Here is a 24,380-nt window from a genome sequence, read left to right on the forward strand (position 1 = left end):
ACGGTAAGTACAGGGAGTAGGTGCAGGTCTCCTACCTGACTTCGCCACACTCCCTTTAAGCCCCCCCCCCAAGAAATGTTTTGGGCTGACTCACAGGCTTCCTACCGCGTCTTCGTGCTGCCTCCATTCGCCGGTATCCCTCCTCGCACTGCGCCAGAGAATCCCAGGCGGGCTCCGGCACTCGCCCTGGGTCGATCGCCCACCTGTCGATCTCCTCCCACGTAGTGTAACCCAGATCCTGCTCCTTTTGCCATAAATCCTGTGTGTATTGCTCCTGTTGCTGCTTTACACGCCGCTTGGTCCGATTCTGGTGGGTAATTCTGTCACGATCGTCTATGGGTGAGAGAGAGGACCAAGGCGCAGCGTGTGCAAAATACATTCTCTTTTATTGAGAGAAGGGAAAAACACGCAACGAACACTATAACAAAACTAAACAAAAACAACAAACGATCGTGAAGCTATAAACGTAAGTGCACACACAAGCTACAAACGTACAACATAGACAATTACCCACATTAACCTAGTGCCTATGGCTGTCTTAAATATGGCTCCCAATCAGAGACAATTAATGACATCTGTCTCTGATTGAGAACCATTCAGGCAACCATAGACACAGCTAGACACCTACACTAAACACAAACCCATCTACTCTACTTAACCCCTTAAACCATACAACCACCCTAGACAATACAAAACCACATACCTTCCCCGTGTCACACCCTGACCTAACTAAAATAATAAAGGAAACAAAGAATACTAAGGCCAGGGCGTGACAACTTGTTACATTTAGAATTTTTAGCAGGACAGGAAAATTGTCTAATTCACGCACTTATCAAGAGAACATCCCTGGTCATCCATACTGTCTCTGATCTGGCAGACTCACTAAACACAAATGCTTTGTTTGTGAATTTTGTCTGAGTGTTGAACTGTGCCCCTGGCAGCCGTACATTTTCTTTTAAATCAAGAAAATCATGTTGTCTGGTTTACTTAATATAAGAAATTGTAAATGATTTATACTTTTACTTTTGATACTTTAAGTACATTTAAAACCAAATACTTTTAGACTTTAACTCAAGTCGTATTTTACTGGGTGACTTTCACTTTTACTTGAGTCATTTTCTTTTAAAAAGGTATCTTTACTTTTACTCAAGTATGAAAATTGGGTACTTTTTCCACCACTGCATAAACTGTAATTAGGCAAACTATTAGAATGTTAGCAACCAGAAAATGGCGGAGCAATGTCTGCATATTGCACCTTTAAGTTTAGGCATCAATTCCAAATGGTTAAGAGTTAAGGTTTGGGACAGGGTACAAAAATGTAATAAAACGAGTGCTTAGTACTGGAATTGACCACACAACACTCGAAGCCGGAGCCCACAACTTACCCCGCAGTTTACCCCGATCCGCCATCCACTTCCACAGCGTCCTAGCAAAACTCAAGCCTACTTGATGGTAATTGCGCTCACTGTTGCCCCTAGAGGCCGGTTGACGTAATCTCCTGCTTACCTGGACGGGACGTCTAATTTCGCAGTGGCTCTTGAGCAACCTGGCTGCAACAAGCTCTCTCTCTCTCTCTTTGCTGTGCCTCTTATTTTCCGTTGAAGCAAGCAACATGCCCAGCAGCTAGCCATATACGACATCTCAGTTAGCCCTCTGGTGCTCATGGAATGTAATTTAATGTGTTAGTGTGTGTGTGTGTGTGTGTGCACATTCCTGTCCTCCACTCTGAGGTCCACAGGCTCTCCATCAGGCCTCAGTGGGCAGTAGGCAGGGTGAGGCTGGTCAGCAGAGAGGACTGAGTGGTGGGCCTCAGCACTAAACACCATGTACAAGTACCACTTACTGTATACTGCTGGGACTAGGGCTATGGTGTATGGTGAGACCCAAGGCTTACACACACACACACACAAAGCCCTGGAGCCATAGTTCATCGTAACTCAGAGAGTAATTAGGCTGCTGGTTGGTTGGATCTGATTTCTCTGGAATAGAACCCTCCCCTAGTTCCCATGCTGTGCTCTCTCTAACCCTGGTCAGCTCCCACAGCTGCTTCAGACAGCTAATAATTACAGGTTATACACACAGGCGTGTGTGTGTGTGTGTGTGTGTAAGGATTCTGACACAGCCCCATGCTGAAACAGAAACACACATCAGTACAGAGCCAGGCAGCAGGGGGAGGAGTCTGGGTCTCTCTGACTGACTGACTGTAGTCAGCCAGTTAGTCAGTCTGCCTGACTAGACTGATTGCCTGACTGTAGACTGATTACAGTCAGGCAATCCGTCTAGTCAGGCAATCAGTCTACAGACATTCTACAGTCAGGCAATCCGTATAGTCAGGCAGACTGACTAACTGGCTGGCTGTAGACTGACTAAATGGCTGTAGACTGACTGTTTTACTGACTGCCTGACTTTAGACTGAAACGCTTACTGTAGACTGACTGGCTGTAGACTGACCGATTCACTGACTGTAGACATCCTGTCCTACAGCAGGCGTATGCTCCCGTAAAGATGGAATCCGCAGTAGGGGAAACACCGCCACTGTCCGCCTCAGAGAGCTGGGGAAGCGTCGCGCATCAACGTAAAATAAAGTCGCAGAAGATATTTTTCTGTTCAATCTCGCATGCAATGATGTCAGAAGGGGAAAAAAACCTGTTTGTTGTTTTGCAGTAGAGTCTTTGTTGTTGTAATATCTCAAACGGAAGTGGCAGATTGACCACCAAGGATTCCAGCTTTAAACTCAAATCCAAACAGTGAATCTACCTGTGACCTATGAATAGTGCAACAGTTCACATAGACAACTGAACTAACACAATTGAAGGCATGATTTTACAGCTCAAAGAAACAAAAAACACAGCCACTGGCTAAAACCTGAAGAGTGATCTATCATAGTGATGGTGACAAGGACAATCTGGAGTTGCCCCTTCTGCAACGCTTCTCTCAAAATACAATCAACTGCTAACAAATGTTATTTTTAATTTATTTCATGAAATAAAAATCAGTGCTACTGTACTGTGTGAACTTAAAACTTCTTAGTCTATGTCTTTCTCTCGATACCTCATATTCTCCTAATTCCCTAGCATAATAGACCAAGACACTGCTGTAACAGTTTGTCTGAGTTTCTATATCTCTGGGGTGCAGAGGAGACAGAGGGCTTCAAATCTCTCCAGCTCAGTGCTGCAGTCTCACATGTCTATTGTAAGTAGAACAGGGCTCCAGTCACACAGGTCTATTGTACTGTAACAGTGAATGGAACCCAAGCAGTCGGGGTCTATTGAAAAGCAGAACCTGGATTCACTTAACATTTCTTAAGAGAAAATGGAAAACATTTTTAAAATAACTTTTTACTTATGTCAAGACAGACAGGCAGACCGACAGACAGACAGGCAGGTCGACAGACAGACAGACAGGCAGACCGACAGACAGACAGACAGACCAGGCAGACCGACAGACAGGCAGGTCGACAGACAGACAGGCAGGTCGACAGACAGACAGGCAGGTCGACAGACAGACAGGCAGGCCGACAGACAGGCAGGTCGACAGACAGACAGGCAGGTCGACAGACAGACAGGCAGACCGACAGACAGACAGGCAGGCCGACAGACAGGCAGGTCGACAGACAGACAGGCAGGCCGACAGACAGACAGGCAGACCGACAGGCAGGCCGACAGACAGACAGGCAGGCCGACAGACAGACAGGCAGGCCGACAGACAGCGAGAGACAGATTGACAGACACCGGAGCCCTACTGCAAGCTCAACAGACCTCAACCAATCATACAGCTCCAGCTCCAGCAGCAGCAGCAGCAGCAGCAGCAGCAGCAGCAGCAATAATAGACAGTATACACTAAAACATTCATCTTCATTCGTCTTCCACGACATCAGGAAACGGCAGGCCACGACAAGACGGTCCACCACACTGACTGAGAAGCCAGCAGAAACACCAGGGAGTTGTAAATCTGGGCCCTTATCAGTGTCTCTCAGAGAGAAGAGCTAGCTATGGGTTAGGTTGATTGAGCAGTGGGGAATGGGATTTCTCCAGTGGACTGGGCAGGCTGACTATCACATTCTCTAACAACATAGTGTGGGGGCCTCTAGTTCCATGAAGGCTACAGCAGACTGACTTCCCCGTGCTGAGATCACTCTAGTGTAGAGGACCGCCACTTCCATGTCCTTCAGTTCATTACTAGTATATTCGCCTTATTCTGGAACGTCACAGGGAGGCTGGCCACTAGCGTCGTGCGAATGTTGTCGGAAATAGAAACACAATTGCAACTAAATCGCCGCGATCACTGACAAGCATTATATGTTCAGCACGAGGCTGTCACAATAATTGGATGAATAGGCCGTTTTTACAACGACGTTTTGAACTCCAACCTCCACATGGATCTGAATGTACCTGTGGCGCCCCATACGACCTGCATCCACCTCCTGAAGACACAGTCTCTATGGCTCTGGCTCAAAGCGTTGAACCTAAAAGAAGCCTACAGTGAAGCATTCTTACCCAGAAAAATGGCTTGGCTTCGATGCTCCACTCGTGAAGCATCAAGGCGTTGGTCAGGCAGTCATCAGTGACAGGTAAGCCAAACGCTTGAGCAGTTTGCCTGCTGTCATGTTGTGTCTCTCTCTTCTATCTAAACACAGTCTCTTAATAGCACAATTCATTTATTCTACAACTCAATAAAAACTGATTCAATATTATAAGAGCGTCCATGCAGTATGGTGTTTTGTTATTAATTGTCCTTTGACTTGTTTAACAAACCATACTGATTTCTTAACAGATAACTTGAGCCTGTTGTGTTTTTCACCAAATTGAAATTGGAGATTGGCCAACACAGATAGAAGGAATGGATATTCATTCAGAGAAGGATGCCCAAACCCAATGCGAAGACCCATCTCTACATGATCACAACTACAGCACAGGTGATCATGTAAAGCCCACTACCTGTGAGGCAGCGGACACAGTGCCCAGCAGGACCTCTCTACAAAACCCTGCTGAGGAACGAAGCACTCTGTCGACTGCATACAGGCTTGTCTCTTGCTGCCTTTTCTACCCTGGAGGGAACATCTTCTACCCCTCTACAAAGGCAGCTTTCAGTTACAACTGACAGACTAACATCCGATAACACTGATGAAGCTGAAGCTCAACTTGCTACAGCAGTACCTAGCAGAAAGGTTTGCTGTTTCACGGATAATTATCAGTCGAGTGATTAGTTATTGGATTGACACGATGGAAGAGAATCAGAGGAGGGTACATTCCATGGTTGCTAAGGGAGACCGTTCGTGCAACAATGCCACAATGTTTTAAGGACCACTACCCAGGAACAACCTGCATTATTGACTGCTCAGAAACTGCTTTACAAAAGTGCAAGAATCTGGATTCAAGGGGGGAGTCGTTCAGCCATTACTACGTCCAGAACACTATCAAGTACCTGGTGACCATTGCACCTTGTGGTGTTCATCTCCTCAGCATATGGAGGTAGATGTAGCGACAAATATATATTGGATTCTGGGTTCCTGGAGTACCTCTGTCCAGGTGATGAGGTCATGGCTGACCGGGGCTTCACAATCCGTGATCTGCTACACGAGAGGAAGGTCAAATGAACAATTCCAGCCTTCACAAAAAAGAGGCGCAGAGCTGTCAGAGGGCGACACCACATGTACAAGACAGATAGCTCACGTGAGGGTTCATGTGGAACGCGTAATTCAAAGGCTCAAACGGTTTAGAATCATCTCACAGACAGTGCCAATCAACCTCTCATCTAAAATGGACAAAATACTTAGAATCTGTGTAACCTGCATGGTGATATCACTCATGAAAATGCTGAATGAACTGACTAGTTAAATGCCATTCACAAGGTCGATTTCCCAATATGAATTAAAGTTGTCAAAAAGTTACGTTAAATAAATGTTCAATTCATTCTAATAACAACTCAACTTAATTATTTGTTTTACATACTCATTAATCTTAATAAAAAAACAAAGCCATAAAAACAATTTCCACAATACGGAGACTGTTGATGCATTAAGTCAGGCTTTTTAATTGAAAAACAATGTTTTAATAGTAACTGCAAACAGGTGAGTCATCTGACTACATACTTCTACAGAGCTGCATATATATATATTTGTCACTCGAGTGACAATCTGCCTGCCTGATGCTCCTCAACAATAAATGGCAGCACGTGTGTTGAGTAGAATGCCTTTGTAACAGTTTAACTTTAGTCCGTCCCCTCGCCCCGGGCGCGAACCAGGGACCCTCTGCACACATCAATAACAGTCACCCACGAAGCATCGTTACCCATCGCTCCACAAAAGCCGCGGCCCTTGCAGAGCAAGGGGAACCACCACTTCAAGGTCTCAGAGCAAGTGACGTCATCGATTGAAAGGCTATTAGCGCGCACCACCGCTAACTAGCTAGCCATTTCACATCCACATCATTACACCTTCAACCTCAGGACAACCTCTGCACAGGACTGTGCATCATAGGGAACAGGGATGACAACTTGCTGGGACGTAGTCCAGATGAGCATCTTGCTTTCTCTCAGTCCTGTGCAAAACATACCAATCTGTACCTGCATGTTATAGCCACGTGGCCCATGTGGTTGCAGTTGGGGTGTGTCCTCCATCACCTTCACATCACAGGCTTTCCCATTGAAGACATCATCCAGAGAATCACAGCCCTTCCCCATGACAGTACACCTGATCTCCAACAGCTCCTTGGAATTCAGCACTCCGTCAGGGCTTGCTGATAGCCATGGCTCTTCAACACTGACAACAGTGCCTCTGTGGTCCACAGAGTATCCACAGTCTTCCAGCTACTGGGAGATCATTATCTTCAAATACATTGAAAATGGTACAGCCACAAATAAATATTCCTTTCAATCCAATTTTACCTGGGATACTACTGGCTGTGATATTGTTGTCAGTTCAGCATTAACACACTGATAGAGCAGACTCCCCACGGGCAGATTCAGGTGTCTCAGGCTCCTATTCAATTCCTCCTGTGAGTGGAATGCAGGAGTGGGAACCAGGGGTGGACATTCTGAACTCTTTTCTGCACATTGGTCACTGGCCTTATGGTGTGTGAAGTCGATGCTGTTTAACCACTTTGGCTCAAGGTTCCTGCATTCCATTGTCGCTGCTTATCTGTGCAGGCTATGCCAGGTAGCCCACTGGACACTGCATTCTGTTGTTACTGCTCATCTGTGCAGGCTATGCCAGGTAGCCCACTGGACACTGCATTCTGCACCTGTGATAGAATGTTTGTTACAACAACAAAAAAAGACATTCAGAGAAAATCCCATTATTAACAATTGTGTGACTGAGGACTATGTGATCAACTTTATCAAAACACATGCAAGTTTCATCATAAACTTACCTTGCTATTGTTCCCAATGAGACGAGACCAATTATACTTACCATACTTTAGGCAAAAGCTCATCATGCATAACCATAATCACAAACTTCCATAATTTCAAATAAAGCATTTAAAAGCATTTACAGGCATTTTGCTACACCCGCAATAACATCTGCTAAACACGTGTATGTAACCAATAGAATTTGATTTAATTTGATAAATGTTTTTTTGTTGTTGCTTTTCTTATGCTTTTTCGGTAGAGAATAAAACCTGTGTTTTTTTATACAGCATCACGGCACGATTCACAGTCTAATAAAAGAAAAACAATACTGGGAAGCATTTCTAATTTCCTGTGACATCGCTGGTGGCTAGACAGATGTGACAATACAGAGAGTGCGTCCCTAATGACACCCTGTTGTCTAAATAGGGACCTACTTTTGACCAGAGCCCTATGGCATCCTATTCCCTGTGTAGTACACTACTTTTGACCAGAGCCCTATGGCATCCTATTCCCTGTGTAGTACACTACTTTTGACCAGAGCCCTATGGCATCCTATTCCCTGTGTAGTGCACTACTTTTGACCAGAGCCCTATGGGACTCAGCTGGACTCAGCTGTGGGGTAGAATGGATGTGATAGACGTTTGATTGGTTCTAGAATGACAGCCACATGCCCTCCAAGTTCTAAAGATTCTGAAGGTTCAGCCAGCGACCATTAGCCAATAGCCGCTCAATGTACATACAGGTGGCAAGCACAGGCACTTTCAACTTCACTTCACTAGAGCTGCAGCCTTCACAGCCAGTCCCAATTTGCTTACTACCCTTTCCCCCTGGCCCAAACCCTTCAATGTTTGTAGATCTGAGAGGGGTCTGGATAAGTATGGATGAGTAATGTAGTGGTGGAGCTTCTACCACATTGCTTCCCCTTTATCCACACACATTAACTTCTTGCGACTACAGGGGGTGCTGTTCCGAATTAGCATTTTGTCGTCTCCAAATTAAACTGCCTAGTACTCAATTCTTGCTCGTACAATATGCATATTATTAATTCTATTGGATAGAAAACACTTTCTAGTTTCATACAACGTTGGAATTATGTCTGTGGGTGACCCAGAACTCTTTCTACAGCGAAATCCATGACAGACAGTGAAAGGTCTGAGAGCGAAGCTCTGGTTTCAGATCAGTTTTTAAGGTCTCTGTGTATCCTATGGAACGACACGAACTGCACCCGCCTTCCCCTGGATGTCAGTAACCAATGAGAAGTGGAATGGGCTTTCTGCGTAGCTCTCAGAGGTTATAAAAGACCAAGGAGTGAGAGTAGCCCCCCTTTCGACGCTCGCCCTTACGCAGGAAGGGACCTCCGGATGCCATTTTCAAAGGCTCGGTTATCAACGTGAAATGTATCCGTCTGTAATTTAATTCGATATAGGAGTTAGAAACATCATAAGGTAGTTAATTTAAACCGTTTTATAGCAATTTATATCCGTTTAGTGCGATTTTGATGCATTTCTATGTGAAGCACCGGGCACGTTTCGGGGTCCCGGTCGAACGTTAGCGGGCATTTCGACGGACAAAGGACATCTTTCGACCAAAAGAAGATTAGACCCAAGAAAGAATACATTGCCCAAGAATCTGATGGAAAATCACCTCATAGTAAGTAATATTTAATATGATAAATCGTTGTTCTGTCGAAATATTTTAAACGCATATTTCGCCATTTTGTTTTCTATCCCTTCGCTTGGCGAACCCTGTATTGCACAGTAAGGATAATTTTAGAAATGTAAATCAGCGATTGCATTAAGAACTAATTTGTCTTTCGATTCCTGTCAACCCTGTATTTTTTAGTCAAGTATATGATTAGCTATTGATTAAACTAGATCACTCTGAAAGATGGCGACCGACTTTTCCATGCTGGTTTTGCTACCATCTTCATTGTATAACCACGGTTTTTTATGGCTAAATATGCACATTTTCGAACAAACAATATATGTATGTTGTAATATGATGTTACAGGAGTGTCAACGGAAGAATTCTGAGAAGGTTAGTGAAAAAATTAATATCTTTTGGCGATGATTACGTTAACGCTCTCTTTGGCTTGAATTGATGCTCTGGTATTGTTTGCATATGTGGTATGCTAACTTATCGATTTATTGTGTTTTCGCTGTAAAACGCTTAGAAAATCTGAAATATTGTCTGAAATCACAAGATCTGTGTCTTTCCATTGCTATGCTTTGTCTATTTTTATGAAATGTTTTATGATGAGTAAATTGGTCATACACGTTGCTCTCTCTAGTAATTCTAGTCCAGTTGTGACTGTGGGTGCAATTGTAAACTGTGATTTCTACCTGAAATATGCACATTTTTCTAACAAAACCTATCCTATACCATAAATATGTTATCAGACTGTCATCTGAGGAGGTTTTTTCTTGGTTAGTGGCTATCAATATCTTAGTTTAGCCGAATTGGTGATAGCTACTGGTGGAGAGAAAAAATGGTGGACAAAGAAAAATGGTGTCTTTTGCTAACGTGTTTAGCTAATAGATTTACATAGTGTCTTCCCTGTAAAACATTTTAAAAATCTGAAATGGTGGCTTTATTCACAAGATCTGTATCTTTCATTAGATGTCTTGGACTTGTGATTTAATGATATTTAGATGCTACTATTTAATTGTGACGCTATGCTAGCGATGCTAATCAGTGTGGGGGGGGGGTGGGGGGTGATCCCGGATCCGGGGTTGAGGCTCGTTAGAGGTTAAAGAATTAGAGCAAAAAAGGACAACATGGAGAGAATTGGGGATCGGTTGTGAACTTGTCACTGTTCTCTCTGTGCATACTGTATATCCAAGAAGCTGAAAATCTGAACCTAAAGAGCAGTCATCCACTAGGTCGGGGAAAACCTCAGCCTAAAGAGTAGTCATCCACTAGGTCTGGGAAAACCTCAGCCTAAAGAGTAGTAATCCACTAGGTCTGGGAAAACCTCAGCCTAAAGAGTAGTAATCCACTAGGTCTGGGAAAACCTCAGCCTAAAGAGTAGTCATCCACTAGGTCTGGGAAAACCTCAGCCTAAAGAGTAGTCATCCACTAGGTCTGGGAAAACCTCAGCCTAAAGAGTAGTCATCCACTAGGTCTGGGAAAACCTCAAGAGTAGTCATCCACTAGGTCTGGGAAAACCTCAGCCTAAAGAGTAGTCATCCACTAGGTCTGGGAAAACCTCAGCCTAAAGAGTAGTCATCCACTAGGTCTGGGAAAACCTCAGCCTAAAGAGTAGTCATCCACTAGGTCTGGGAAAACCTCAAGAGTAGTCATCCACTAGGTCTGGGAAAACCTCAGCCTAAAGAGTAGTCATCCACTAGGTCTGGGAAAACCTCAGCCTAAAGAGTAGTCATCCACTAGGTCTGGGAAAACCTCAGCCTAAAGAGTAGTCATCCACTAGGTCTGGGAAAACCTCAGCCTAAAGAGTAGTCATCCACTAGGTCTGGGAAAACCTCAGCCTAAAGAGTAGTCATCCACTAGGTCTGGGAAAACCTCAGCCTAAAGAGTAGTCATCCACTAGGTCTGGGAAAACCTCAAGAGTAGTCATCCACTAGGTCTGGGAAAACCTCAGCCTAAAGAGTAGTCATCCACTAGGTCTGGGAAAACCTCAGCCTAAAGAGTAGTCATCCACTAGGTCTGGGAAAACCTCAGCCTAAAGAGTAGTCATCCACTAGGTCTGGGAAAACCTCAGCCTAAAGAGTAGTCATCCACTAGGTCTGGGAAAACCTCAGCCTAAAGAGTAGTCATCCACTAGGTCTGGGAAAACCTCAGCCTAAAGAGTAGTCATCCACTAGGTCTGGGAAAACCTCAGCCTAAAGAGTAGTCATCCACTAGGTCTGGGAAAACCTCAGCCTAAAGAGTAGTCATCCACTAGGTCTGGGAAAACCTCAGCCTAAAGAGTAGTCATCCACTAGGTCTGGGAAAACCTCAGCCTAAAGAGTAGTCATCCACTAGGTCTGGGAAAACCTCAGCCTAAAGAGTAGTAATCCACTAGGTCTGGGAAAACCTCAGCCTAAAGAGTAGTCATCCACTAGGTCGGGGAAAACCTCAGCCTAAAGAGTAGTCATCCACTAGGTCGGGGAAAACCTCAGCCTAAAGAGTAGTCATCCACTAGGTCTGGGAAAACCTCAGCCTAAAGAGTAGTCATCCACTAGGTCGGGGAAAACCTCAGCCTAAAGAGTAGTCATCCACTAGGTCTGGGAAAACCTCAACCTAAAGAGTAGTCATCCACTAGGTCTGGGAAAACCTCAACCTAAAGAGTAGTCATCCACTAGGTCTGGGAAAACCTAAAGAGTAGTCATCCACTAGGTCTGGGAAAACCTAAAGAGTAGTCATCCACTAGGTCTGGGAAAACCTAAAGAGTAGTCATCCACTAGGTCTGGGAAAACCTAAAGAGTAGTCATCCACTAGGTCTGGGAAAACCTCAGCCTAAAGAGTAGTCATCCACTAGGTCTAGGAAAACCTCAGCCTAAAGAGTAGTCATCCACTAGGTCTGGGAAAACCTCAGCCTAAAGAGTAGTCATCCACTAGGTCTGGGAAAACCTCAACCTAAAGAGTAGTCATCCACTAGGTCTGGGAAAACCTCAGCCTAAAGAGTAGTCATCCACTAGGTCTGGGAAAACCTCAGCCTAAAGAGTAGTAATCCACTAGGTCTGGGAAAACCTCAGCCTAAAGAGTAGTCATCCACTAGGTCTGGGAAAACCTCAGCCTAAAGAGTAGTCATCCACTAGGTCTGGGAAAACCTCAACCTAAAGAGTAGTCATCCACTAGGTCTGGGAAAACCTCAGCCTAAAGAGTAGTAATCCACTAGGTCTGGGAAAACCTCAACCTAGCGGTCAGCATGTAGGAAAATAAAACAAAGAAAGCAGACCATGGACTGACAGAACTGAAGCCGCTGTCTGCTTCAATACAGCAATCATAAGGTAGAAATAGGGTTCTTCTGTTACCTCATTATTCAGAACCAATGCCTTTCAGCCTGTATGGGGCAATTAGGAGGGCCACTAATATGTTTGCGTCCCAAATGGCACTCTATTCCCTATATAGTGCAGTACTTTTGACAAGGGCTTATAGGGTTCTGACTTGACTAGGGTGCATAGGGTTCTGACTTGACCAGGGCCGATAGGGTTCTGACTTGACTAGGGTGCATAGGGTTCTGACTTGACTAGGGCGCATAGGGTTCTGACTTGACTAGGGCGCATAGGGTTCTGACTTGACTAGGGCCCATAGGGTTCTGACTTGACTAGGGCCCATAGGGTTCTGACTTGACCAGGGCCGATAGGGTTCTGACTTGACTAGGGTACATAGGGTTCTGACTTGACTAGGGCCCATAGGGTTCTGACTTGACTAGGGCCCATAGGGTTCTGACTTGACTAGGGCCCATAGGGTTCTGACTTGACTAGGGCCCATAGGGTTCTGACTTGACTAGGGCCCATAGGGTTCTGACTTGACTAGGGCGCATAGGGTTCTGACTTGACTAGGGCCCATAGGGTTCTGACTTGACTAGGGCCCATAGGGTTCTGACTTGACTAGGGCCCATAGGGTTCTGACTTGACTAGGGCCCATAGGGTTCTGACTTGACTAGGGCCCATAGGGTTCTGACTTGACTAGGGCCCATAGGGTTCTGACTTGACTAGGGCACATAGGGCTCTGGTCAAAAGTAGTGCCCTATAGAAGGAATAGGGTGCCATTTGGGACTAACAATGATTTGGGACTAACAATGATATCTGGGTCCTGGTGCCACAGAAACCTTCAGCACTAAAATCATTTACAAGCAGTCTGTGTAACACTTTATTTGGATAGTCCATCTGTAGATGCTCTACAGACTATCAGTAACATTTCAACTAACTACCTACTAACCCTTATTCTAAACTTTAACCCTAACTGTAACCCTAACCCTAACCCTTATTCTAACCTTTAACCCTAACCCTAACCCTTATTCTAACCTTTAACCCTAACTGTAACCCTAACCCTAAACCTTTAACCCTAACACTTATTCTAACCTTTAAACCTAACTGTAACCTCAGCAAGAAGTTGCTTATCAATAGATAGTATGACCATCTGTAGAGCATCTCTGTCTAGTGATTATGAAGTGGAATCTTATTGTCCACTCTGTCTGTCTAGTGAAAATGAAGAGCAACTCATTGAACAGTTGAAGTCGGAAGTTTACATACACCTTAGCAAAATACATTTAAACTCAGTTTTCACAATTCCTGACATTTAATCTTAGTAAAAAGTCCCTGTCTTTGGTCAGTTAGGATCACTACTTTATTTTAAGAATGTGAAATGTCAGAATAATAGTAGAGAGAATGATTTATTTCAGCTTTTATTTCTTTCATCACATTCCCAGTGGGTCAGAAGTTTACATACACTCAATTAGTATTTGGTAGCATTGCCTTTAAATTGTTTAACTTGGGTCAAACGTTTCGGGAGCCGTCCACAAGCTATTCACACTCATTGACTTTTTCCACATGTTGTTGTGTTACAGTCTGGATTTTAAATTGATTACATTGAGATTTTGTGACCCTGGCCTACACACAATACCCCATAATGTCAAAGTGGAATTATGTTTTTAGAAACTTTTACAAATGAATTACAAATGAATATCTGAAATGTCTTAGGTCAATACGTATTCAAAATATTCCAAAACATGCAAGTCTGTTTGCAATAAGGTACTAAAGTAAAACTGCAAAAAAATTGTCATTATGTTAGGGCAAATCCAACACATATCTGAATACCACACTTCATATTTTCAAGCACGGTGATGGCTGCATCATGTTATGGCAAGGTCACCGGCAAGATCTAGGAAGTTTTTTTTAAGATAAAAATAAATGGAATAGAGCTAAGCACAGGCAAAATCCTAGAGGAAAACCTGGTTCAGTCTGCTTTCCAACAGACACTGGGAGACAAATTCCTCTTTCAGTAGCACAATAACCTAAAACACCAAGGCCAAATATACACGGGAGTTACTTACCAAGATGACATTGAATTTTGGCCTAGTTACAGTTTTGACTGAAATCTGCTTGAAAATCAATGGCAAGACTTGAAAATGGCGGTCTAGCAATGGTCAACAACCAACTTGAGTGTCAGACAAAGGCAAAACACCCTCCAAAATGAAGGACTGGGCTGCCCCAGTGTCTTTCAGTATCTTTACCGACTGCTTAACACCATCGCCACTGTGCAGAGACACGAACACGTCTGAAACAAAGGGTTTATACACATCTGATCCAAAATCTTGTTTAGGAGATATACCAGTCCCGACCAGAGACTTAATGGGCTGGAGGGCTCCCACAAGAAGAAACAGCTTTTTCTCTCTCTCTCTTTTTCTGTTTCAGCTTAGGACACTGAGAGACAATGTGTATTGTCATGACAAACTAGCAGATGCGAAAAACACGTTTTCTGATGATCTTTATCTTTGGGCACTGTACAAAAGGACTGAAATCTCGCAGTAGGAGGGGGAACTCTCTGGATTGCTTCCTGCATAGGGATAACTACTGGGTGCTTTGTTTGTGAAGGTACTTTTATGTGTAAACACAAACTCATCTGCAAGAACTGCAGCTTCCTCAAGAGTGAGATCCTTGTGCTCATAAATGTAGGTAGCAACCCTTTCATCAAATCAAATCAAATGTATTTATATAGCCCTTTGTACATCAGCTGATATCTCAAAGTGCTGTACAGAAACCCAGCCTAAAACCCCAAACAGCAAGCAATGCAGGTGTAGAAGCACGGTGGCTAGGAAAAACTCCGTAGAAATGAAGGCAATTTTTTTAACTGCTCGAGAAGTATGAGTGTCTTCAAATCCTCCGGTTTCTTGACCTCTTGAGAACCACACCACCGGTCAAAAAGAAATGCTTGTTCCCTTGCAAACTCAACGTCACAATGTCATTTACGGACCTGTTGTCTGTATGCCTCTGGGACCAACTCATAAAGCCCAAAGGACAGCAGCTTTAACAGTGTGTCATAATCTGAACCCTGATCAAGAGATAAAGCAGCGTAGACTTTGAGCTTTTCCCACCAGAACACTTTGGAGGAGCAGTGACAAAATATCCCGTGGCCATTTTTGTGATGTTGCAATCCGCTCAAACAGAGTAAAATAATCACCCACCTCATTTCTTTTTTGTATAAAGGCGGTACAGGTCGGCTGTTGCGACCAAGATCAAACTCTGTTGAGGGTTCAAGATGGCGTGACTGAATTCGGAGTACTTCCAGATCGATCTCTCTTAATCCAACATTCTTGATGTTTGGCTGCACGCTCCTCTGGTCTTTCCCTGTGCTCTAACTCTCTAATTTATGTTGTGCCTTTAGTTCTATCTCCCTCAGTTGCACATCTACAGGACTCACACCACTACCCGTAGCATTGTTTTCATCAACCACCTTACTCCGAATGGATTTGTTCCTACACCAAAGCAGTACCGATAAACTCTTTTGACTACTGCTTTTGGATCACCAGATACCACCTTGATGTCGTAATGCTTTGCAACGATGAGCAGATTCACCTTTGTACGTTATCTAACATTTGCCATGCGGTGTTTTCCACAAATTCATCCAATTTGAAGTCCAAGGCTTTATTTTATTAGCCTGTGTGTTTATGAAACTTTCAAAATGATTCCCCCAATCTTATAACCCCTTTGGGTGGATGACAGTGACAGAAACTATACCACAAAAATGCATTTTGAAAACTCAAATATCAGGGCACAGCAGAGCTTCAGAGTAGGTGACTAGAGTGACTAGGATACTCATGGGAAACAAGATCCCAGACGAGCCTCCATTTTGTTATGTTCCCCAGCAAGAACAATAAAAAAAGTCACTCAAAACAGAAGCGGGAACTAACAAAGAGTCACTGACAACAACCAAAACAAAACAGGGATGGTTTTAGGAGGAGTTCTGAAAAACACTCATGGGGGTGTCCACTGAAAGTTGACAAGCAACAACAACTGGGACCTAAAAGACACCCAACATGAGCACACACTAAATATGCCCAAGAAGAGGCAAACAAAATTTAAAAAAAACACACCAAACTTGAAGACAGGAAGCAAACCAAAACAGTGGAGCAAAAACAAAACCAGATAAAGGAATGTTTTTCTAGAATTAAAATCGGGCGAGCTAACTAAAGGTGTTGACCCTCCACATCTCTCAAGGTAACTGGAGCACTGGACCAGCCACTCTGAAATAGCACCCGGTCCAGCACAGGTGAAACACCTTCCCACTAACAAGATGGCAACCGGCACAGGTGAAACGCAATCCCACTAACAAGATGGCAACCAGCACAGGTGTAACACATACTGACTAACGAGGTGACACCAATCGGTGGACCCTACGTGCTATCGAGAGGCTTATGTATTTAAGAAGCATACGAATACACAAGAATACAATATACACTGCTCAAAAAAATAAAGGGAACACTTAAACAACACAATGTAACTCCAAGTCAATCACACTTCTGTGAAATCAAACTGTCCACTTAGGAAGCAACACTGATTGACAATAAATTTCACATGCTGTTGTGCAAATGGAATAGACAAAAGGTGGAAATTATAGGCAATTAGCAAGACACCCCCAAAAAAGGAGTGATTCTGCAGGTGGTGACCACAGACCACTTCTCAGTTCCTATGCTTCCTGGCTGATGTTTTGGTCACTTTTGAATGCTGGCGGTGCTCTCACTCTAGTGGTAGCATGAGACGGAGTCTACAACCCACACAAGTGGCTCAGGTAGTGCAGTTCATCCAGGATGGCACATCAATGCGAGCTGTGGCAAAAAGGTTTGCTGTGTCTGTCAGCGTAGTGTCCAGAGCATGGAGGCGCTACCAGGAGACAGGCCAGTACATCAGGAGACGTGGAGGAGGCCGTAGGAGGGCAACAACCCAGCAGCAGGACCGCTACCTCCGCCTTTGTGCAAGGAGGTGCACTGCCAGAGCCCTGCAAAATGACCTCCAGCAGGCCACAAATGTGCATGTGTCAGCATATGGTCTCACAAGGGGTCTGAGGATCTCATCTCGGTACCTATTGGCAGTCAGGCTACCTCTGGCGAGCACATGGAGGGCTGTGCGGCCCCACAAAGTAATGCCACCCCACACCATGACTGACCCATCGCCAAACCGGTCATGCTGGAGGATGTTGCAGGCAGCAGAACGTTCTCCACGGCGTCTCCAGACTCTGTCACGTCTGTCACATGTGCTCATGTGCTCAGTGTGAACCTGCTTTCATCTGTGAAGAGCACAGGGCGCCAGTGGCAAATTTGCCAATCTTGGTGTTCTCTGGCAAATGCCAAACATCCTGCACGGTGCTGGGCTGTAAGCACAACCCCCACCTGTGGACGTCGGGCCCTCATACCACCCTCATGGAGTCTGTTTCTGACCGTTTGAGCAGACACATGCACATTTGTGGCCTGCTGGAGGTCATTTTGCAGGGCGCTGGCAGTGCACCTCCTTGCACAAAGACGGAGGTAGCGGTCCTGCTGCTGGGTTGTTGCCCTCCTACGGCCTCCTCCACGTCTCCTGATGTACTGGCCTGTCTCCTGGTAGCGCCTCCATGCTCTGGACACTACGCTGACAGACACAGCAAACCTTTTTGCCACAGCTCGCATTGATGTGCCATCCTGGATGAACTGCACTACCTGAGCCACTTGTGTGGGTTGTAGACTCCGTCTCATGCTACCACTAGAGTGAGAGCACCGCCAGCATTCAAAAGTGACCAAAACATCAGCCAGGAAGCATAGGAACTGAGAAGTGGTCTGTGGTCACCACCTGCAGAATCACTCCTTTTTTGGGGGTGTCTTGCTAATTGCCTATAATTTCCACCTTTTGTCTATTCCATTTGCACAACAGCATGTGAAATTTATTGTCAATCAGTGTTGCTTCCTAAGTGGACAGTTTGATTTCACAGAAGTGTGATTGACTTGGAGTTACATTGTGTTGTTTAAGTGTTCCCTTTATTTTTTTGAGCAGTGTATTTAAAGGAATCTCCATCCAACTAAAATCCCATTTCATAAGCCTTTCAACACACGTGATGAAGAAAGACAATCCTAAAATGCAGTGTTACAAGCATACAGCATATATGAAGAGGTTGGGAACATTTTAATAAATCAGAAATTGTGTTCTGTGTCCTCATTGACCATATTTGACTGGAAAAAAAGCACAAGGCCACAGCTGTCCCCTATTGGCACAGAGGGTTAAATATCTGGCTGCAGTTCTGAAGATTCATATATACTCTACTAAAAAAGAGGATGTCTTCCCAATGTTAGATAAACATGTGTTTACACTGTATCCGAGTAAAAATACAGCAGAATATAAACTATAGAATTTAGATAAACATGTGTTTACACTGTATCCGGGTAAAAATACAGGAGAATATAAACTATAGAATTTAGATAAACATATGTTTACACTGTATCCGGGTAAAAATACAGCAGAATATAAACTATAGAATTTAGATAAACATATGTTTACACTGTATCCGAGTAAAAATACAGCAGAATATAAACTATAGAATTTAGATAAACATATGTTTACACTGTATCCGGGTAAAAATACAGCAGAATATAGACTATAGAATTCAGAATATAAACTATAAATGTTAGATGAATCCCTAACTAGAACTTAATGGGAATCATAGCTAATGTTCTGGGAATGTTCCCGGTTTGCTGGGCTCACAAACTTTCTTTTTAGACTGGTGTAGCACCATAGGTTCACAGCAGTGGAGGCTGGTGGGAGGACCTATATAGGATCATTGTAATGGCTGGAATGGAATCCGTGGAATGGAGTCAAATGTGGTTTCCACATCTTTGATGTATATGATACCGCTCCATTGATTCCATTCCAGCTATTACAATGAGCCGGTCTTCCTATAACTCCTCCCACCAGCATCCACTGGTTCACAGGTCCTTATTATTTACAGATCATCCATTCTAGCTGAAGAGGGCACGCAACCGCTTTAATTCCAGGATCAAGTGTCTATTCGTTTTTTTTTTAATTGTCTATGACATTTAATTTATGAATTCTATTCAAGTCATTGAATGGTCAGACTAATTCTACTCCTTTGTCAGCTGAAACCAATTGTGTTTCTCATTAAATTACAAAGATAAAGGACACAGAGGGCCATGACCTCTTCTCGTTCTTGAAGTTTAGCTCGTTCTCTCTCCCTCTCGTGCTCTCTCTCGCTTTCGTGCTCTCTCTCGCTTTCTCTCATTCTCTCGCCCTCTCTCTCTCTCTCTCTCGCCCTCTCTCTCTCTCTCTCTCTCGCCCTCTCTCTCTCTCTCGCGCGCGCTCTCTCCCTCTCGTGCTCTCTCCCTCATGCGCTCTCCCTCTCGTGCTCTCCCTCGCTTTCGTGCTCTCTCTCTCTATTCAATTCAAAGGGCTTTATTGACATGGGAAACATATGTTTACACTGTATTTGGGTAAAAATACAGCAGTATATAAAATATAATTGCTGCGACCACTGATTGCAGAGTCTGATGTCTGTTGAAACATTTTGACATCTCAAATTGCAATCACTGTTAATTACAGTGAAGATCGGTCCCACGCCCCTTTGATTGGTTCCCCTCTGAATGAATCCATCTGTCTGATAAGAAATGTTTCTCATGTCCAAGACACAAAATGGTAAACTAACAATTGGAGACTCCCAATGTAGTCTTGTCCTCTGATCTCCTCCACCAATATTCTCCAAAATGGCAGCCTATTCCCTATATAGGGAATATACTTAAAACAAGAACTTGCCAAAGTAGTGCGTTATACTGTAATTTGGGACGCACCCTATTATTTCTGTCTCAGCAGCACAATCCCCTTTAATCCTCCTGCCTTCTTTCTGACGTTTTGAGGAGCCAAGGAGAGAGGATTGTTTTTTAAAACAGCTTTGTCCCAGCCAAGGAGCCAATGGCAAGGTCATATTGCCACCCCATCAATTTCTACACCTATAATCAATGAGTAACTACTACAATCATCAATATCATCCACAAAATATCTCCTTACCCCTTGGGCTAAAGCACTAAGGTAGTACCAAGGTCACTACATCTAATTCATTATTCAACAGGTTGAATGGCTATAATTTGGACCAAGCCAGCTTCTGGGGAGACATTGGGACATCCACAGAATATTGCACTTCTATGGGGATAACTACAGAATATTGCACTTCTATGGGGACAACTACAGAATATTGTATCTCTATGGGGACAACTACAGAATATTGTATCTCTATGGGGACAACTACAGAATATTGTATCTCTATGGGGACAACTACAGAATATTGTATCTCTATGGGGACAACTACAGAATATTGTATCTCTATGGGGACAACTACAGAATATTGTATCTCTATGGGGAATCAATAATCTGCAAATCACCTTCCACTGCACATTAAAAGTTATTGGATTGGTTTCCTGGACACAGATTAAGTCTAGTCCTGGACTAAAGATCACTCAAATTTTTTAATCTCCATTAGACATGCTTTTTAGTCTAGGACCAGGCTTAATGTGTGTCCGGGAGACGGATCTGAGCAGAGCCTAAAGATAACATCTTTACCACTAGGGATTGGTCCATTAGACCTAGTGTAAGTTCCCACTGGGCAAAAACTGGTTGAATCAAAAAAAAATCCACGTCATTTCAACCCCCCAAAGATCTACATGATGACGTTAAATCAATGTGGAAATCTGATTGGATTTTTTAAAAAGTCTTCAACGGAAGGTCATTTAGTATTTTTTCACCAAACTTTTAACCTAAACGGTGACATAGTTTGTTGATTTCACATTTGAATTCACGTTAGTTGACAACTCAACCAAATGTAAATCAAAACTAGACGTTGAACTGACGTCTGTGCCCCCCAGACCAGCTCCTAAAGGAAAGTCACAACAGGGAAATTCACATAAGTCACTCAGACAGTGAGCACTATTTTCTCTCTCTGACCGTCTAACTTTGACACATCAAATCAAAAAAGGTTTTGTCACATGCGTCGAATACAACATGCGTCGAATACAATGAATACAATACGACCTTACCGTGAAATGCTTACTTTGACACGTGTAATTTTCAGAGAAAAAGGGGATGCATGAAAAGTAGCTCTGTTTTCCAAAATTGCCACTATCTTCAAAAGCCTTCTGGTGTCTCCTAGACAACAGAAATTCAAAACACCTCAGACACAAAGAGGATAATACAACGCCTTCGTTTCTCTCTCATCACGGGGAAGTCAAATCTTTTTATCATTTCAAAAAACATAATTGCCGTCAAAAGAAGCTAATATGTTCATGATAATACTTATATAACTGAATCATCTTGAAATTACACCCCCTCTGTTCACCACTGTAGTCAATAATAATTTGCAGTTTACAAAACCATGAAAATAGTTGAATTACATGGGGGCAGGAAAGTAAAATCTCCCTCAAATATATATAATTTTCTCCTCCACACAACAATACACTCTTTAAAAAAAATGCTATCTACAACCTTAAAGGGTTCTTCGGCTGTTCCCATAGGAGAACCCTTTGAAGAACCATTTTTGGTTGCCTTTTGGTTCTACCCTTTCTACAGAGGGTTCTACCTGGAACCCAAAAGCGTTTTCGTATGGGGACAGCCGAAGAACCCTTTTTTTCTAAGAGTGTATTTAAATGTATCCCTTATGTTACCAGGTAAGTTGACTGAGAACACATTCTCATTTACAGCAACGACCTGGGGAATAGTTACAGGGGAGAGGAGGGGGGATGAATGAGCCAATTGTAAGATGATTAGTTGACCATGATAGTATGAGGTCCAGATTAGGAATTTAGCCAGGACACCAGGGTTAACACACCTACTCTTACAATAAGTACCATGGGATCTTTAGTGACCACAGAGAGTCAGGACACACGTTTAACATCCCATCCAAAAGACGACACAGGGAAACATCCCCAATCACTGCCCTGGGGATATTACTTTTTGAGATCAGAGGAAAGAGTGCCTCCTACTGGTCCTTCAACACCACTTCCAGCAACATCTGGTCTCCAATCCAGGGACTGACCAGGACCAACCCTGCTTGGCTTCAGAAGAAAGCCAGCAGTGGGATGCAGGGCGGTATCAAATCAAATGTATTTATAAAGCCCTTCGTACATCAGCTGATATCTCAAAGTGCTGTACAGAAACCCAGCCTAAAACCCCAAACAGCAAGCAATGCAGGTGTAGAAGCACGGTGGCTAGGAAAAACTCCCTAGAAAGGCCAAAACCTAGGAAGAAACCTAGAGAGGAACCAGGCTATGAGGGGTGGCCAGTCCTCTTCTGGTTGTGCCGGGTGGAGATTATAACAGAACATGGCCAAGATGTTCAAATGTTCATAAATGACCAGCAGGATCAGATAATAATAATCACAGTGGTTGTCGAGGGTGCAGCACCTCAGGAATAAATGTTAGTTGGCTTTTCATAGCCGATCATTAAGAGTATCTCTACCGCTCCTGCGGACTCTAGAGAGTTGAAAACAGCAGGTCTGGGACAAGTAGCAGGTCTGGGACAGGTAGCACGTCCGGTGTGGTGCTGGCTAACGTAAGAGTGTGTCCCAAATGGCACCCTATTCCCTATATAGTGCACTAATTTTGACCAGGGCTCATAGTTATGGAACAGAGTGATATTTGAGACACAGCCTTTAATTCTCTGTTGCAGTGCGTTTCGTGGTTATAACACAGCTAGCTAATCATTTCACCTCAGGATGCTAACCAACCCAACGTATTGCGTGTTGTTGACTCTAACCACACAGACTGAAGCTAAAAGCGTTTCTCATCTGGGAGGAAAGTAAAATGAGGATTGAGGAGTAAAATGTAAAGTAAAGTAAAATGAGGAAACACAAATGGCACCCTATTCCCTTTATAGTGCACTACTTATGACCATGTTGCTGTATCGGGACTAGGGAGACATTTGTGACGCTGACCTAGTTTTAAATCCTATTATATCCCACAGAGATACTGTTAAAGTAATTTAAACGTTGAAAGATAATGATGAAATAATTCCCACTGAAACCTTATAACTATAAATTGATTAGAATCATTCATTTATTATCTGATGGGTTTGTTTAGGTTTAGTCAGTAAAATTATAATTAATGAGGTGTGTAGTTTTAGTCAGAATTAGGGTAAAACAATATATCTGTACAATGAATCTTTATAGTATCTTAAACACAGACTGTCTGAGCAGAATTCGGTGTCGACCTTGCTAGGGGCCTCTGAGAGAGATTGGGAGAAGGCAGTGAGTACTCCCTAATCTTGAGGGAGGACAGGGAGTGCTTCTCACAGTCCCTAATCTATGTCGGCTGGGTATTGATACAGTATGTGCGTAGGATACCTACTGTTTGTGTGTGAATGTATGTGCGTAGGATACCTACTGTTTGTGTGGAAGTATGTGCGTATGATATCTACTGTTTGTGTGTGAATGTATGTGCGTAGGATACCTACTGTTTGTGTGGAAGTATGTGCGTAGGATATCTACTGTTTGTGTGTGAATGTATGTGCGTAGGATACCTACTGTTTGTGTGGAAGTATGTGCGTAGGATACCTACTGTTTGTGTGTGAATGTATGTGCGTAGGATACCTACTGTTTGTGTGGAAGTATGTGCGTAGGATATCTACTGTTTGTGTGTGAATGTATGTGCGTAGGATATCTACTGTTTGTGTGTGAATGTATGTGCATAGGATATCTACTGTTTGTGTGTGAATGTATGTGCATAGGATATCTACTGTTTGTGTGTGAATGTATGTGCGTATGATATCTACTGTTTGTGTGGAAGTATGTGCGTAGGATATCTACTGTTTGTGTGGAAGTATGTGCGTATGATATCTACTGTTTGTGTGGAAGTATGTGCGTAGGATATCTACTGTTTGTGTGGAAGTATGTGCGCTGCTATAAAATGGATGTCTTTGTATTGTGGACTTCAGAACGTTCTCGTGAATAAACTGTACTAACCTTTATGTATAAGCTGAGTCTGACTAATTATTATTATACCCTTGGTCTTACAAACCTCAGGGATTGGTCAAAGCTATTAAACCCATGGTCTTACAAACCTC

The sequence above is a fragment of the Salvelinus namaycush genome, chromosome 14 (genome assembly GCF_016432855.1).
Source record: "Salvelinus namaycush isolate Seneca chromosome 14, SaNama_1.0, whole genome shotgun sequence".
NCBI lineage: Eukaryota > Metazoa > Chordata > Actinopteri > Salmoniformes > Salmonidae > Salvelinus > Salvelinus namaycush.